The sequence below is a fragment of the Accipiter gentilis genome, chromosome 6, assembly GCF_929443795.1.
Source record: "Accipiter gentilis chromosome 6, bAccGen1.1, whole genome shotgun sequence".
Taxonomy (NCBI): Eukaryota; Metazoa; Chordata; class Aves; order Accipitriformes; family Accipitridae; genus Astur; species Astur gentilis.
The window spans coordinates 29,760,493-29,779,048 of NC_064885.1; the positions used below are offsets into that span (position 1 = coordinate 29,760,493).

Sequence of the window (18,556 nt, forward strand, 5' to 3'; positions counted from 1 at the left end):
TGTACCTGTTTTAACTACTATTGCACTTTTCTAAACTAAAGCTAAAGCAATCAAAGTAGATTTTCAGACTTAGTCATGTAATAAATAGTTGCATTTCACCACATGTAAATGAAATGTTTTTCTTTTCCCCAAATAGAAAAATTGCACATTGAAGAATAAGAAAGAAGCCTCCTTCTGGGTAAAACATTTACAAAAAGATACAAGAATATACTATGAGTCAAACATGCATAATTTTGAATTACTATATATTTTCAAAGAAATAATGAGTGTACAAAAGTGAAAGGCCATCTTTTAATTAGAAAAGAAAAATGGACCATGTTCATCATTATAATACTCCAAGGACTTCAACAGATTTATTACAAAGATAAATAAAAAACAAGTGCAACAATGCAAGAAGCATGACTGTTCAGTTCCAGATTCACTGCAACTACATTTGGCCAACTCACCACCCCAGCAGCTGCAAGAACCCAAGTCAGAAGAGCCATTGTAGTCGGCTTGAGAAAAAAGCTCTGGAGCTTGAGCTACACCACTTGCACATCATCTATCACATATGCATCCATCACAACATGCAAACAAAGCATTCCTCAGTGGTGGTGTCTTCACAAGGTAATAAAGGCACCCTAAATGCAGGTGGCTAAATGCAACCCACTGACTATTTTTCCAATAAGAAAGAAAGATTAGGCCGCAGAGGAATGAAAATTCACTGCGCTGGAGTGCTCCATCTCAATGGCGCATTTGAGAGAAACTGGAGTGGTGGCTGGCATACTTGGCCTCACCAAGATAAGGAAGCAGCCAAAATGTCCTCAACATATGATAGATGTGGGCACAAGTAAACCCACTGTTAGAGTACACACAAAGACCAAAAGAAAGAAGTAATTACTGTTCTCATGTTTTCACACAAAGGAGAGGAGGGAATCATTCTTCCAGGCAATATCAGTTTGTCACTAAAACACCCTAAGGACTGTTCATTCTCTGTTGGGCATTTAGATGAGTTCAGAAAATGCTGATGATTTCTGCCCACATTGACCTTCAAGACAGCAGCCCTCAGCTACGCTTTTAGTATGTGTTAGAATTTCATTAAAGCATGTCCTTCCCTCCTCCAAACCCAAGATGTGGCAGCCTATGGTCTTCAAAGAACCATCTATTAAATAAATAAAAAAAAAAAAAAATTAAAAAAACCACCAAAACCAAACCACCACAAAACCCACCAAAACCCCCCACAAAAATTAACAAGGCTGAGTATCACTTAAATAGTGATAGTCTTCACCTGAAGGTGTCTTCAATGTTTTACTTTTTTTTTGGTCTGGTAAATACTAGTCCTAGGAATAAGATTCAAGTAATGTTATTACCACTTATGAAAGTATGAGTAATATTCACTGACAATAAATCAGGCTATGATTAAGCCTCGAATAAAGCATAAAAGCACACCTCATGTTAACAAAGCCCTGTTGCAACTTACTGCATTCACAAGAGAGAAGTGATCAAGCACAGTGCCAGCTAGTAAAACAAAACTGACTAGTGGCATACCAGAAAATCAGCCAGTGAGCTCAGCCATCCTGAAACGTCCTTAGAAGTAAGAGAAGCCTTTTGGGGTTTTTGCCATCAAGAAATTTAAATACCTCTGCCTACTGAAGGAATCATGTTGGAGACCATATGTCCAACTACGAACAACCCTATGTTTATTCACCCACTGGTTTCTCCCACTGTTTTCATTACAACAGGAAACTATGCCAAGGCTGTTCACTGAGGGTCCAGTTCCATGAGCAGCAGCCAAACAGAGCAAACATTTTTATTTCGCTGAAGAGAGAAACACTGCTCTCCTCCCCTTCTCCTTCCAAAAGTGTTGAGCTGTTAAGTCTTGTCATTTTACCTGGCTTTTCACAGGCAGCTGAGTCAATTTAACTGCTCAATACTTTCCAACTCTCCATCCCAGCAGCTACCTTTTTCCATGAGCTGCTTTCATTCACTAGCCAGCAGAAAAGCACATCAGGTTCTACTAGGTTCCTAGTAGGTGAGGAGTGAAGAAAAGGAGGCAGAAGCACCCTCAGTAGCAGCAGCCTGATAGATCAGTTCACTGTCACACAAAGCCAGAGATTGAATTCTCCTCCCATAGTAAACAAGGGCAGTAAAGCAAAACTAACCAGGAAGGAATGTTTCAATGCTCTGCTCCCATTAATCCTACCTGGAAAATTACTCAGGTTATGATCATCAGCTCCTCTGAAATAAACCCACACAGTCCCAGGCAGGCAAATGGAGTCATGAAAATGCTTTGAAGGGGTCTTGTTTATAGGATTGATCTCAGAGTTATTCTCCTTTTTCACTGCTGTATTCAGCATCTCCAACCTAAACATATTCCACACCCTGTTCTCAGCGTCAGTCCACAAGTTGTACAAGTCAACTGCTGGAAATGCTGGTATTTCACAGGCATTTCTTTTATCTGCTCTTCAATCAATTCCTAACCAAACATGCCCAGAACTGGTGCAAGAACCAAATATAACTCATTTGTCACTTATTTGTAGTATTAATTAGCAGCTTTTACTTTCAGAATAGGAGACAAAAGAAGTATGAACTTAAACGCAAAGACTCAAGAGCTTCATGTAAGATTCATTAGCCTCATGTAAGTATCTGAGGTATGTGGTATCTAGTTTCTTAGGGCATGCAAACAAATACAAACTTCACTGATGTGTCTGCCTGAAAAACCACACAATTCTAATAACTTCTGGGTTATCAATGAAATGACCCTGCATACTTGCAGTCATTTAGAAAGAACAAGCAAACACATGTAAACAAAGATTATCTGTGGAGATGCTCTGTATTTGAAGTACATGCCACAGATTTATACCTTTGTTTTGTATTCTATGTGCATTTTGGTCAGACTAGACAATCCACATAAGAGAGCCAAAGATTACTACACAGCAATTGCCTCTGGCTCAGGAAGTCCTTGAGTCCTAAATGGTTGGTGATTGGGAGAATACCAAATAGCATGTTAAGAGAATGGTAACTCTGAATTTAAGAGAACCCCCTTAAAACAAAGTTAAATGCAGAAAGCTTGTAATTGATACACAGTTGGAATGTAAACTTTTACTAATGGTTTGCCTTAAGTTAGTCTATTTTCTCATGCTTTCTTAGTACAGCTTTTCAGATTTTGCATATCAGGTCCCTTTATTGTTTCCACCACTGTCACTCTCTGCCACCGTCAACTTTTTTCCACTATCAGTGTCCTCACTCATCACCTTCAAACATATTCATCTTCAAAACTCAAACAAGCCACCTTCTGTTCCACCCACGGAATCCAAAATATAGTCTTTCTTAAGTTCTTTAGCTATGACCTCTAGATTTAACCAACCTCATGCTATCTTGTGCTGCACTGGGCTTCTTTATTGGCCACGTAGGGGCAAGCATGATGCCCCACCTAAGTCCATTCTGTGTATTAAAACTTCGAACTTTTTAAAGGCTTGTTCATGACCACAAATACACACAGTTGGGACATAATTTCTCCTGGCATGCCCACAAGATCAGTATTCTCTGCTTGTATCCCTCATCGTTTTTGTCAAATACCCTTTAAACCCACCTATGGCATATATTACCCACACACTTGGTCTCCTATTCCAAATGAAAGTTAGTCAATCCTTTAGTCTGCAGACAACCATCCTTGATTTTGACACTTACCATCTAGTAGGCAGCTGTTTCCTTGGCATTGCATTATACTTCAAGATTACACGCAAGAGCAATTTCATACCATACCATCTGCTGACACTGCCAACATTAGTGATGCACCATTTTTTTTTCATTTCCCAAAGTTTTCATGATGACTGATTCTGCACGCATTTCTTCAACACTATAACCAGATGGCATATGAAAGCCAAGTGGTGTATTATTAGCACTACTCAATTGGCTCACCAGATAACTATGATTTATATACAATCCAATCAAACATGTTTGCAAAGCAATTTGCTTTTTAGTGAGGACATGGAATGTTGGCAAAATGAAGTTCCCTGCCAAAATCCATCATGACACATCATTCACATGTGCCAACTTGGAAGGGCTGCTGCGGACTATTTAGTACTCATGGTATTTCTTAAGCTTTTAGTGTAATAATTTCCCATATAACTGCATTTCCATCTCTTCTACAATTTTAAGTTCACCAAATTCTATATTTTGTTCCTCCACTTTAAGAAAGCATCCTGCTTTGGGCCCCCCAAGTAATTTCTGCATCCAGTTTATACATAAAAGCTTAGATTTTAATAGTTTCCATTTTCACACAATTGCCTCTATCGCATTTTATTTCATACCAACATCAGAGTTTTTAGTTTTTATGCACACAGTACCTCCAGAAGGTTAAAGCTTGCATTATAATCTCTCCTTATGCTTTTTCAAACCCTTGTTAGATCCTATCTGGAATATAAGAACAAGTACAGTGGAGAGCCACCAAGACAGTCAAGTGGCTGAAACACAATGAAGAAAGGTTCACAGAACTGGGCTTGTTCAACCTCGAGAAAAGGCAGCTTTGCAGGAGCTAGTAGCAGCCTTCTAATGTATAAGAGGAGGTTACCAAGAAAACAAAGCTTGGCCCTTGCTGCGCGCAGCAGGAGGATAGTAAACCTCAAACTGAGACAAGGCAAGGGGGTTTACAAAACCTAATCAAAGCTTTAAGTAACCTGGTCTGATGTTGATGCTGACCCCGCTTTAAGCAGGTAGTTGGGCTAGATCACTTCCAATGCAAGAGATTCTGTCATTCCTTTTTGCACTTGCAACTGGTAGGTGAGGAGGCACAATTCACTTAAGTTGAGGGAAATTCTGAAAACTGAAATAATAACAATGGGACACTCTGAACTACAGTACACTGCACAACCAAGTGAGGCAATCTGCAGTAATCACACAAGCTCAGTGTCATCTTTCCAACTTCAGCCACACTGGCTGTGCTCCTGTGTTGAGGCACCATGCAGCCTCCCACCTTGTGCAGCCACATCACTGTGCTCACCCAGAACAGAGATGACCAAGAATTTATGAGGACTCATGACTTCTAAGTTTAACAGCTTGGGAAAAAGCCTTCATCTTTCTCCCTTGGTAATAGGCTGATGCACCATACATGCTTCCCCTTTCCCAAGATACCAGGTTTTAGCTACTGTCAGAAACAAGGTACTAGACTAGACCAATACTGCTCTGGTATAGTCCAAGCAGCATGCTTCTTGGTATTTTGAAACAAAAAGTGGTACAAAACAGTCATTCTTTTGCACTAGTCTTACTAGAAATATTATTTGAAGAAATCTTACATCACTTTAAATTCAACTGTTTTACTGAAAGTATACTACTGAACAAGCAAACTAAGAATGAAGAAAAATTGCTTTTCTGGAAAATTGACTGATTTTTCATACTCTGTATTTTAAGTGCCATGAACTCATTTAAAACTGTTACTTAAATAAAAATCATTACTGTAAGCTCAGCCCACGTGCCTGCTCTTAATAGTATCCATGGTTGCAGTGATGCAAATTTGCCTACCTACATCAAACCAAATGTGCCCACATAAGGAGAAAAAAAAACTGTATTAATCAGTACTCTTTGCACTAGATTATGGCAAAAGTAAACCAGTTAGACCTTAGAATACAGGATAGAAAGTAGTTTAAGGACCTGTTCGCCCATCGTGACTATATCTTAATTCTGAATGAAGTGAAACAGAATTATCAAAGATGAAATTATGAAAGATTTCTCAAATTTGTTAGAAATTTCATTTCACTGACCAAATTCTTCTCTTCCCTCTTCAGAAATAAAGAGTAGCAATGAATTGTTTCAAATACTCCTCCACTCAAGGTGGAGAAAGGGGAAACATTTAACACTATTACAAATCCTATCATACATTTCTTTAATGCCAATTTCAAAATTGCCTTACTTACATGCAGTCATTTTCCTTTACGTTTGAGAAATAGTTTATGCACAAAACCAAGGAATGTGTTTTTCATTAGACTACAACTTTCAAGTCATCAGATGCACACATGTTCACAGGGAAGCAAACAGTTCTTTCATAAGCCCCACTTTAAACGAAGCTACAAGGTACCACAGCAGCATTTAGTTAAATGACGCCAAAACTTCACATGAAACAGGCAGGAAGGATTAAGTGCTCATAACTCCAGGTGGAAATGCATGATCAGTCTAAGCCCATCTAAGACTATGCTGTGCAGGGAGGATGATCTCCTTCCTCTCCCGTGCAGCATTTCTGTGAGCAGTCTTACTTGAATCACACTCTCAGAGCTAGGCTAATCATAGTAAAAAAAATACTTTTTTTCCTAGAATACATTTTCTACAGGCTTAACTTTCCATAGAAGTTGTCTTTCTGTTCTTAGACAAGTAGATATGGGAAGGTAAGAAAATGTACCAAGTAAAACTAAAGTTGAACAGTTCAATTATAAAAATGACAGCACTGCCCCTCCCTTTTTTAAAATGAGCACAACAAAAGGTACTTATCAATATGACCAAAGTCAAGGAATTAATACCCGATCCTAATGTCACTGCACAGAAGAGACTATTCTAAAAGAAATAAGCAGAAATGCCACAAAGCAATGTTATTAATCAAACGTGTTTTAAGAGGGTGTGTTTCACTTCCAAAAAAATCCAACAGTTCAGACACTATAAAGACTCTTTTACTGGTGAGAGACAAGGTAACTTCACCCATTCCAATCAGCCCATGCTTCCTTGTGTCAAACAGACCAATAAGCATCTTGACCTTTTCTTTTATAAAAGCTATCACTAAACCCACATAAATATTCTCAAAGATGTTCAATTTTATTATACTTCTTGAGAAGGACATTTGCATGAACAAGTTTTATGGCTTCAGTTATCCACAAGAATGCTAGAAGTCAAAGTAGCTTGTTAAAAAAATTAAACCTGCAACTATTTGAACATCCAGGAAAAAGCAAGTAATACAGAACAACAGTTTACCACTTGCAGGAAAATAAAAAGCTTCCAAAAAAACAAACTCACCAAGTCAGTATTTCACAAGCACACTACTAATTAATTCTGTTTATACATCAGATTTTCTCTTTAGCAGTTACAAGTGGACTGTATTAAAAATAATAATACATAAAACTTCATCCTAGCACAGAAGTAATGACACTAAGCTATCTGGGTGTCTTCATCTCAAATCAGCAAGATGTCAAAATAACAAAGCATCTTGAAACATATCCATCCCTAACAGGATTTCCCAGATTCATCATCTTCTCTTTGATGATTATTTTAAACATGTCCTGATAAAGGTTATGTAAAACATCATTTGGAAAACCTCATGCTGGAATAAAAAGCAAACTACTATTTTAGCACATTTAAAGAGAGTGAATTTTTATAGAAGAGAGTCTTACTGCAGAATGACCAAAAAAAAAAAAAATCATTCTACTATACTTGAGTTTTTCAATATGCGCATAATTAGCTCTTAAAAGAATTAACAGCTATGATTGTTCTTAGCAACAGAGTTTATTTTGTCAATCTGTGCAGTTAACATTAAAAAAAAAATCTACATTAGAAAACCGTTAAGACATTTTCATTACAGGTAGACAAAAAACTGGAAGAAAGATTCAACAAGAACTTCCAAGATTGTAGGCATTAATCAAAAGCTTTATCATCTTACCTTTGTTGTTACAATGCATAAGCAATCCATCGTTTCAGCATAGCAGGTATCTTTCCAAACATTTAAAAGGTTTATTTTCAATCACAGCTAAACACCATCTCAACAGAATGAGAAAGGGCACACTTATTTAATAGTCAAAACAGTAGAATGCATGCCAGGTTTCCCTTTGGATTCAGAGGTAGAAACACCATGGAGGGAAAAAGAAGAAAAAAAGCAGGCTAGAATACAAATCCTTTAAGTTTCCTGAGAGATTCTTAACCTATTTTGATTATCTACAACTGAAAAACTTAAATTTATCCTTGAAAATATCCTACAAAAGATGTCAAAACCTATTCCATACCAGTTAAGTACCTCCTCGTATTCTATTTCATATAGTCTTCTTTCAGGATTATCTAACACATGAGCATCACAGGGACTCATTTGATGAAATGCAATACAAAATTATTTTACAGCAAAAAATCTCAATTCAGCTTTTCTTAGCCGGTTACAATTTCTGAAATGAAGCATTTGTTCAAAAATAGTTTTGGTTGCAAGCATTTCTCCTCTAACGTCATTTCAGCATTTGCAGACTGCAAAATAACTGATTTCTTAGGCAGTAATGAATGGAATATTCCATGTAGAACAGGGAGAGAAGAAAGTGGCAAGGAAAGAGTAATGCATATTGCAAGAGAAACGCTATTTTGAGCCTTGAATTAACCTAGAATTTCATTTCTTTTTGTAAGGCTGTAATGCAGTGACAAGGCAAAGTTTGTATGCACAGGCATTGTCTTCTCAGCCTAATTAGCACAGCTGCAAAAAGTCAAACACTTGGGCACAAAAAAACAACCTTGAATGTACTATGAAACACTAAACTGACAGTTTCATACATTGGTATGAACCTTATTACATTAATTTCCCACAAGAGGCATTGAAAGCAACTAGTTAACTCAGTTTCTGCTATCTTGTCTTATTAGGTCTCCCACTGACACCTTTTCTACAAACACAATGAAGTATATTGAAAAAATGCAATAACTAATTTCATACTATTAAATCCCATCTGCATCATTCTGCTTTTAGCCCAACTGATTATATTTCACATCAGCCAACATCTCTAGAATGTACTAAAGTATGTATCTAGAGCATTCTCACTATTCCCTTTATGTTTTCTGCAACTTTACTCGATTCCCCAGCTGTGCCATATATATGAAGAAGTTGAGAAATAAGGAAACTATTCTTCCTGAAATTACACATTTTATTTTGCAGGCAGGTGGTACCTTTACAGGACAGAGGAAAAGGAAGACATTACAAAACCCTTCTCCGATTTAAAAAAAACAAAACAAAACAAAAAATAACCCAAAAACCAAACCATACCCAAAAAGCCCAAACCATTACAGAAAAGATTGATTGCATGCTAGTAAAAACAACTCCATTCAGCTTGAATGGAATTTCAAGTAAATCTTATACCATTCAGCCACCAAGACCAGGATTTTTACCTTGTATATCCAAGTCAAGCCAGAGATACTTTTCATTTTTACATTGCCTATAAAGTCTGCAAAGAATCTCTACTATGAACACCTAAGTGAAGTTTTTGCTGCCACAAAGCATCAGTGGGAAAGGTATGCAACAAATTGACAAGGCTCAACCCAGACAGAAGTCTAGAAGCTCTGACTTCAGAAAGCAGAAAAGCAAGCACCAGTTAAGCTTACGGAACTCTCCCCTTTGTCAGAAAAAGAGGGGGGAAAAAAAATTACTCTCATAGCTGAATGCACATGTGGTACCCCACATACAAGTTATCCCTCAATTTCCTAAGTGTTCTCTTGGGAAGACTGTAAAGTTCAGAGAAATTAACAAAGTGCAAGCATCCAAAAAGGTAAGGGAAACTGAGGAAATGCATTTTTAGGTGACTTAGCGCATGTCCAGCATCTTTGCCCAGAAACGTCTTCAGTGACTAGTCCAAGACATACAGTCAGCCCACATATATGTTCCTTGCACAAACTTCGCTTTAGAAGCCCCAATAGCACACGCAAGTTCTGATTGTCCCTCATGTTCTATGAAGGGCAAAGATGAATGATACTTTCTCAGCACTTCTTCCAGGTTGCCAATGCAGATCATGAGGTGTGGAAAAGAGACCTATCCAGATAAATGGGGAAAAGGCATTTCTTTACTGAGGATTTGTGGAACAGACTGCTCATCAGGAATGGGCACAGTAAACACTTCAGAGCAGAGGGCACAAAGAGAAAGTCATCTCATAACAAGCATGCTTGCAAAGTAGTAACACATCCACTGCACAAATCAGAATAGCACGTACAATCAAGCTACATTAGAGCCCTTTACCAATCACTGCACCACTACGATGGATTAAAAGCCCTTCTGGTAAGTGTCTGTACAGTTCTCTCAAGACCCATCTTCAGCTAAGCACAAATAACAGAATGTCCACACAAGAGAAAAAAAAAAAAAAAACACCAATCACACATATCATACTGGTAGAGCAAAAAATTTTGTAGCAAACACCAATATACATTTTCATAAATATAATACACAGATGCATAAGCATGCAAAGAAGAGAGCACTGTACGTAATAAAATTATTTCCTAGCCCAAAAGCAGTTTCTGCAGACCATTCATTGGAAATAGCGCACATCGAAAAAATAAATATTCAAAAAAGATTGACCAAGACTCAAACATTCATGAGGCTTATCATTGTCATAAGAAATAATAATGTAGCTTCTTGAAGACAATTTTAAAACTCCTTGAATGAGCAAGCACGTGTTAAATGTTGGAGCACAGAAGAAACAGGTTTTTTCAAAATCAGAACTAGGTATGGAAACCAGAACTAAAACTACTGGAATTAAACAACTTGGTAAAATAACTTAGAACCTTCTTTCCCTTAAATCATATTGTGAGGAGCAACAGAAAGATATTAAAGGACACACCAAAACTTGAATCAAAATCATGAAGTGCACGAAAAGTCTCATTTTTAATGCACTGAAGAGTAAGACATTTCCACATAGTACTGTCAGCCATTAAAATAACTATTATTCTACTGAATTTGTGAGAAGCATTGCAATATGTTCATGGCACTCATACTTATTGAAAATAAACCCTTCCATCCTGTCAGCTCCAAGTGATCTCAGTAACAATCAGCAACAACTATTCTATACAGTTTGGCCAGAAAGAAAAAGGGCATTTCCAATTCAACACTATTTGTGGCATTAATATTAAAAAAAACAAAGCATGATTCTCATGTGAGAAACACAACGGAAAGATTTTTTTTCTTGCCTTGAATTAGCTACCAATTCTTTCAGGTTATGTTTGGCAGTCACTTCTTGTGCTTTCACAGGCTTCTTATTTTTCCAGTGTGAGAGATTCTATCTACAAAGTCACCAGATAACTAAATAAAGGAAAATTCATGCACAGACAAACCACGCATAGAAATAAAATCATGGAAATAAAAACAATGCTTTGGAGAATACTGATTTTGCAGATAAATAATTTCTTCATCTATCCACAAATTTAAAAGTGCACATGGTTTAAATGCTAATTTGCTCTCAGATTCTATGAGAAAACCTGTGTAACACACAGCTGTCACAGGTGTAACCAGAGAAGCAGGCTCAGCTCAGCTTTGCAAGGGTATGTCAATAGCCCAACCTCAGCATATTTGAGGAGGCATTTCAAAGACTCAGTAAAGATCAAGCACTATCATCACTGCAAGCATTTTCTCAGCTCCTTCACTAAAGAAAGCATTAAAATTATAAGATGCTCTAACCTAATTTATCTAGCTACCTTTGAACCTGGCCACAAGATGTAATTGTTACAAGTTAAAAAAAAAAAACACACCATAATTAGATACCAAATTCACATAATTTTTTTGTAAGTTCTCTATTTACTTCTGAATTGAGAAAGGAAAGGTTTTAGAAATAGCAGATTTTTACTGCTTGTGTATTCATCCTGAACAGAGCACGGGATTTGTTTGTTTGCTTTTGCCTTCAATTTCACTAGAAGCCTGCCCCTGGAAGACTTTTTAGCTTTGGTTCAAAACTTACATTCTTTTATTTGTGCAAACAGCCTGGATTTCAAGAATTGAAGGTGAAATACCTAGCAAGCCAAATATCATTTCCCCACTGTAAAGCTAACACAGAGAAAGCAATGAGGCTCCTGAGTGACCCAAGACTACACGCTATTAGGTGCTCAAATAAAACAGCACACCATTTCTGCAGAAAAGGAATGGATATAAATAATGGGCAATACACACATACAGATACAAGCATAAAGGACCAGTATGATAACAGGAAGTACAACAATCAGACATAGCATATCATTAAGTTAGCCAGTACTTAATCTTTATAAATATTAAGGCAAAGAAGGTATTTGAAGACAGTGCAATAGGTCTGGGATTTTCCCAGGAACAGCTTGGTTTTATGAGAGGTATGACTGACTGCATTTGTAAAGGCCAGGTGAGGATACTGCAGTTTACAAAATTCAGAAACAGAAAAACAGAACTAGAGTATCCTGCTGCTTTAATAACACACTCTACATATGCAGGTATCTCTTTCCGAGATTTCCTCTGAGATCCTGATTAACTGCTTGATGCACAATTCCTTTTTGAATACGAACTGCTACTGATTAAACACAGATTTTTTCATTCCACTAGAAACCATATATCCAAAGTTCTTTCCTCTAGACTAATCTCAGCTCATCTTACTAAGAAATTACACAAAACTATCAAAATCTTACAAAGGTTAAAAAGACATTACCGCTTACTTTGTAAACAAAACCAATTCCCATGTTGTAGGTGAAAATTAGGTTACCTGAACTGTATTCTTTTTCAAAATATTCACACTGACTATTATTCGTGGTTTTACAGATATTGACCAAACTGAACACGAGCCTGCAGTATGCCTTAATAGCAAAGGAGGCTAACAGGAGCTGCATTAGCAGAAACGCAGTCAGTAGTATCAAGCAAAAACTATTAGACCCCTTTCCTTGGCACTTCTAATAAGGCATCTGGAATACTGCATTCGGTTTTGGACCCCCAATACGACAAGAATGTTGGTAACATGGAGCAAGTTCTGCAGAGAGCCATTAAGATGGTGAAGGGGCTGCAAGACTTGCCCCTTAAAGAGAGGATAAGGGCACGGGCCTTGTTTTATGTTTGAGAAAAGAGTTCAGTGGAACCTAAAAGCAGCCTTCCAGTACCTACAAGGAGGCCACCCAGAAAACAGAGCCAAGCGCATGTTGCATGATGGAAAGACATGAGAAACTGCAGATAAACTGAAACAGACATTTCAATCAGAAACAAGGAAAAGCTTTTTCACCATGAGGATAGCCAAGCGTTGGAACACATCAGCCAGAAAGGTTTTGCAGTTCACATCCTTGGAGGTTATCAAGGCTCAGCTAGTTGAAACCCTTTGCAATCTAACTGACCTCACAGGTGAGCCTGAATTATTTTATGATTCCAAGATGTTTAGAGAGTTTCATTTTCAACCTGCATTGGCATCAAATTTAGCTGACATCTATAATTTCAGCTATTTTCCTTACTTCCTCTTTTGCTTTCTTTTAATAAGGCATTGGCAAAAGGCCTTAGAAGACAGCGAGCCAGACAATCTCTCTACATGCCAGACACTAACACATGGGCATGGGCAGATAAATGGGGAAACCACAGATCAGACCAAAGTACTTCAGCCACCATTACTCACTAAATACAGAGATCTGTTAGCCCAACTGTAAGACACTCCAGATCAAGTTCCAGCACCTAAGAGAAAACATGTTGGGGGGGGGTCGGTTCAACATCTAAAATGAAATTGCATGTACTTTTAATTCAAGCTAAACAGCAAACACTTTTTAACTTAACTTCTCAGATTTAAAACTATCACAATATTAACAACATACCCTACAAATTAAAAGAAGAGACAACTATTTCCTTAGTGATACACTACTCAATTAGGTCAAAGGAGATTTCTACCAGTGATTCAAGTTTCACCACGTTATTTCTCAAACACAAACTATCCCACCTACAGATGGCACTACAGATCACAGCAAACAGCTTAAAAGACTGCTCCCTCCTGTACACATACTTCTCTCACCCGATTACTAGCGTTGAGATATCTTGCTTTAGATTTGTTAGCCGCTTTGCCAATGCACACCTAAAACTCAGTATTTCATGCACATAAGAAAAAGGTATGCACCTTTTGTCCTTTTCAAACTGAATCTATATTGGTTTTTTTTGCTAGTTCCTAGTACTGAAAGGCTTAACATTCCTTTCCTGCTGTCACTTTTTTCTTTTTTTTTTTGCCTCATCATCTTTTTTGTACTGGAGGTTAAAACAAATAAAACTGTCAAATAAGGTTCCAGGAAATATAAAGGATAGAAAAGAAAACAGATTGCTGTGAACAGGAAAACTGCAGCCTGTAGCTCTAGCTTTCCCTAATACAATACCTATGGGGATTACAAACTCTAGTCTTCTGATCCAGAAGTAGGAAGGCAAAAGCAGAACTAGGCTACATCCCATCTAAAGTCCTCAGGCAACCTAAGCTTGTATACCACTATTCTATGTATATACACAAGAACACATTGCTAAAAAGCCATTCCCAAATTCAGCTGTGTAGAAAGTTCTTGTAATACAATCCTTAATCATTTTAGGGGAGCATTATATTCCCACTTTCAAGCAACTCTCACATATACCATCACAGTGTGAGCTAGAAGAATACTCACTTGGCCCAGAATAACTACAGCAAAAACGTATCATTAAGGTAAAAGAAACAGGGTTGAAAGGTATTACTTCCAAGGCTAATGATTTGCAAGCAAAACTGTCCCATTCTTATCACCTGCAGTCCTACCAGCCTGGCAAAAAATAGAGTAGAGCTAAAATAATCTCAAAGCACATCTGGTATGCCAATCTGGTTGTATCTGGTTAATGAATTAATACTGAATTGGGCAGCAGCCTTTCGAGTCTAAAAAGTGACAGTTTCTGTTGAAAAAAAAAAGCTGGCTATGAACAAAATCAGATATACTAAACTCAAGTTCCCTCCAATCTCTAGTAAATTTCAGTAAGCAAAACAAATCATTAGATTAAACACATGCTGTACCAGAATTGTTATGCCCTTGGGCTGATCAAAACCAAATATATTTAAAAAACGCCTAAGTACCTAAAAAAGAAGCATATTATTGAAATGAAAATGCATTAAGTTTTACAAGATAAAAACATTCATTTCCAGGTACTACACATAACATGTACATGGAATATAAACTGTCAATACTTAAGAATTTCTCCTCAATTTTTATTACATTTCAAAATACTGAGGGAAAGGTATTGCCTTACAGGTATATGAAGAAAAATGTCACTGAAGAAGAAAGAATTAAGGCCAATAAAATGTACAAGATTACATGTTTACTGCAACAACTTCCATATATATTTGAAAGCTAAACTAAGACATTCAGATATACTAGAAAAAGCAAATGAAACCAACACTGATCTACCACTCTTCAAAATTGCCCACCTTTACAACTATAATGTGGAAGTAGTATTCTAACTCATGAAATACAAGGTAACATTTACTGTAGGTGGAGACGACTGTGAGAAAAGTTTGGGTTCAGTTTCACATAAACTAGGATCAACTCCAATATATGCAACTGTGCTTTTAAATACTGGCAGTAAATGTAAAATCTGACCTTCGTATACTGAAGGTCAAACAACTGTCTGACATTCACATGATACTCGAGACAAAAAAATCTGAAGGAAGACAGGTGGCTTTGTCATAAATGTTCAAGTCTGGGCCACTTAGAAAAATAACAAAATAATCTACACTGTGTCAGGTTCTGTTAGGTAACACTACATACCATGACCACCAGACTGTACTGGAGAAGCAGTTGCATTATCTAGCAAACAGTTCAACTGAGAACATACACTTATGTCTATGGTGAGACTTCCCAAATTAAGCCATTCTTTCTTTCAACAAGTTAGTGATCTTGCCATGATAATGTGCCTCTCGTCCATGACACTGCATCAAAGACAAGTCCTTGTATTACTGGCAGTCTACTAGCACATGAAAATAAAAACTGAAGATGCAACTTCATAATTAAATTACACCTTCACATGCATCTTCATGTAAAATTTAGAAAGATACAGGGACAACACTACCCTTTAACTGGTAAATTAGTCTTTCTTATTGTAGACATCTTGGTCACAAAATAAGCACACTTTTATAGGATAGGCTCTCCAGTTTCTGGAGGGGTCACAGGGGAGAATAATCACAAAGTCTGGATTTAACAGTACACGCTATTCGGCACTTCAGATTTCAGCAGGTTTCCCCTATCAGGGAAGCACAACACGTGTGCTACAGTTGGAAAATCGTAACACAAGTCTCATAGCAGCAGATATTTGCTTCACAATCCCAGCTGCTGGAATTAGAAGCATGTTTAACAATAACAAAATGGTTTGATAGGGACATAAATCCTCAAGTCCATTACACTGTTCCAATTAGAGGGGAAAAAAAAATCCAACATTTAAGCCATTTAAGACAGTTATGCTGCCATTGAAGACCTTCAGTAAGGGATACTGCCCATGCGCAGCTATTCTGGTGCTAAGGAAAACATTTAAAACTTTTTTGTTAAGCCTACTACTATAGTGTGAGTCTAATACATCTTGTATAGGCACAAACTATCTTTTTTCCAATTGCCTACAAACACAAGAAAATTCTGTTTCCCAGTTAAGTGTTCAATTCTTTCAAGTAGCACCAAATCTTTCCATCAGTCTTCATTTATTTTCAAGCTATAGATCTTCCTTGTCAATCCCCTCTAAACACTTAAATTCTTCTACATCTTTTTTGCACCATAGTACCTTAAATTTGACATTGTCAATATTTGACATCTGCTCCAGCAAAGCCTTATGCAGACCAAGTAGAACAGAACAGTTTTACCCCACACTCTTATGTTAATAAGATGTTCCTTTTAGTGTATTAACGTGTCATGGCTGACTCACCTTGAGATTAAAAAAGGACCCAGATCTTTCCTGAGAAACCACTTCTTAACTATTCAACTTCTATGGGTGCTACTTTAGCACAACCAAAATGCAGGACACTACTTGGTCCTGCTGAACTAAAGCCTGCCCATTAATTACTTCAACTGCTCATGGCTTCATTCTAGTCTTTGTTTCTGAAATAGCAACACACCATTCTCCTCCCATGGTTTAATTTATAATTTAATCAGGGTATTTTCACTAATAACTCAAAGTAGGATGCATTTTTTTTAGAAACTTTAACTGATATATTGTTTCAAAAGACAGCCTGTGAAACCATGCCAAAAGTTTTACCAAAGTCAGAATTTATCACATTTGCTGTTTCTTCCTACCACAAGAACTATTACCACATTAGAAAGAAACTGTTTGACAAAACTGTTATCGACAACTATGATGGCTATTATTTGGTTCCTTTATCCTTTATCACTTTCAAAGAGCTACAAAAAGACTGTAAAATCATTCCCTGTACCTGTTAAACCTGGATCCTCCTTTCCTGTCTTGCTCCTATACACACCCTTTTTAAAAGATAGCATTTGCCCATCTGCAATTTTCTGGAACTTCATCCATACTCCATGACTAAGGGCAACTCTAATGACTCTTAAATTGCCTCATTAAGCTTTTTGCACAGGCAAACATGAAATGAATTTGAGCCAGCTTATTTCAAAACACCTCACTAGACAAAATTTGCGTATCCTTGCCCACCCTATTGTCTACAGTCCATTTTACTCCTGCTTCTAAGAGACTACTTCCACCATACCTTCAGAAAGAGTTTTACGGCTCTAAGCCTAAGATTTAGATGATGGCATACAAGTAAATAGCACAAAGGTGTTTTCAATACTATTTCTCATATACCCTAGCATTACTCCATTTTCTCCAAAGATGACAATTCTTAGAGAAAAGTTTCATTAAGGTGACTATAAAGACAGTGGCCTTCTCTATGCAATTTCAGGTAACTAAGATTCCAAAGTGACATATAATTTAAGTTTTCCAGCGTATAATCAAGATTCATAAAAATCAAAGTAAAATAATCCATTCCTACACTGCAAGTTCAACTAGACTTTTAATCTCTCAGTGTTTAATTACTTACAAACCTGAAAAATATGGTATAACTCAGCTGCTCAGATTTTTCATGTAAAGACATTTTAGTGACGGTTCTTGGCAATATATAACTCTTGTCCTTGGCTAGGCTGATCTTTCATCTACTAGCCATTTTCTACTTTGAAAGAACACAACACAACTCCTAGATTTCCTCTACAGTTTCCTTTAAGGCATTTCTGACACATTTCATACTAGCTTCAATATGACAAATTTCAGAAAAGCTACAATAAGCACAAGCACTTTTTTTAACTGCACAAACTCACTAGCACATCACACACTTGGCTATGTTCTGCAGCTACATGGACTTTATTACACAGTCCAAACAGCCTCTGATAGAGTTCACTCTGTAAGGCATCCTACTAACCACCTTATCTCACTGGGTAGTACGAGCTCCCGAGCTTCCCTGCAGGCTGCAGCACTAGTCCTTTGGCTCGTCTCCCCCAGTGCTCTTTCAGAGCCCTATTACCATTTCATAAAAACATGTCATCATAGCACACTGCCTTCAGTTATTACTGAGAAGCTCGCACACCTTTTCCAATGCCATCAGTATTGAGGGCACACTTTCACCTCTCTGGGGACAATTAATAGGTCTGATGCAAATAAATTCAAGCAACATTGTAACTTTAACTTGGGCAGAGAGATCTTGATTTAGTGAAAATATACATCAATGTGCATTTCCCTGCTCAGTTTTCTCACCACTCATGAGTGACAACTGGATTCATGTAGTTTTCCAAAAAAAGTCCTTCCAGAACACAGCTATATAAGTAGCAGAGAATTTCTTATGAACAGACTGAAAAGTTGACTATCAGAAAGATACAGCTTCAGATTTCCCAAATTATTAATGAGGTAGTG

General features: G+C 37.2%; 1 protein-coding gene across 17 annotated transcripts in view; it reads right to left on the reverse strand.

Annotated features, from left to right (window-relative positions):
• The window catches only part of DLG1 (discs large MAGUK scaffold protein 1), a 170,115-nt gene that overhangs the window by 136,027 nt on the left and 15,532 nt on the right, over positions 1-18,556 (reverse strand). The gene's annotated exons all lie outside the window — the stretch shown is intronic.